This window comes from Buceros rhinoceros, unplaced genomic scaffold (assembly GCF_000710305.1).
Source record: "Buceros rhinoceros silvestris isolate BGI_N320 unplaced genomic scaffold, ASM71030v1 scaffold12653, whole genome shotgun sequence".
NCBI lineage: Eukaryota > Metazoa > Chordata > Aves > Bucerotiformes > Bucerotidae > Buceros > Buceros rhinoceros.
Window position 1 is genome coordinate 27731 of NW_010401917.1, and position 347 is coordinate 28077.

The window sequence follows — 347 nt, forward strand, 5'->3', positions numbered from 1 at the left end:
GGGGGCAGGGGGAAGAGGAGGGCAGCCGAAGATCGCCCCATGCCTCCTGCCCTCACTGCTGCCCCGAAGCTGCTGCCCCAAAGCCCAGGGCAGTGGTGCAGCGCAGCCCGTTCCGGGGACTCCTCTGCAGGAGGGGGAGCTGATTCCTGCCGGCTGGGAGCTCTTCAGATGCAAGTTCCAAGCTAAAGTCTTCTCCGTGTTCAAAGAAAAAACCAGCAACTCCACCCCCTTCCAGCCTCCCCCCAGGACCGCCTTCCTCTCCCTCCACGCTCACCCAGTCTGCCCACTCCTTTCCCACGCATGTGTCCTGGCACAGGTGCCCGCACCCACCCCTGTGCCACCCCCGG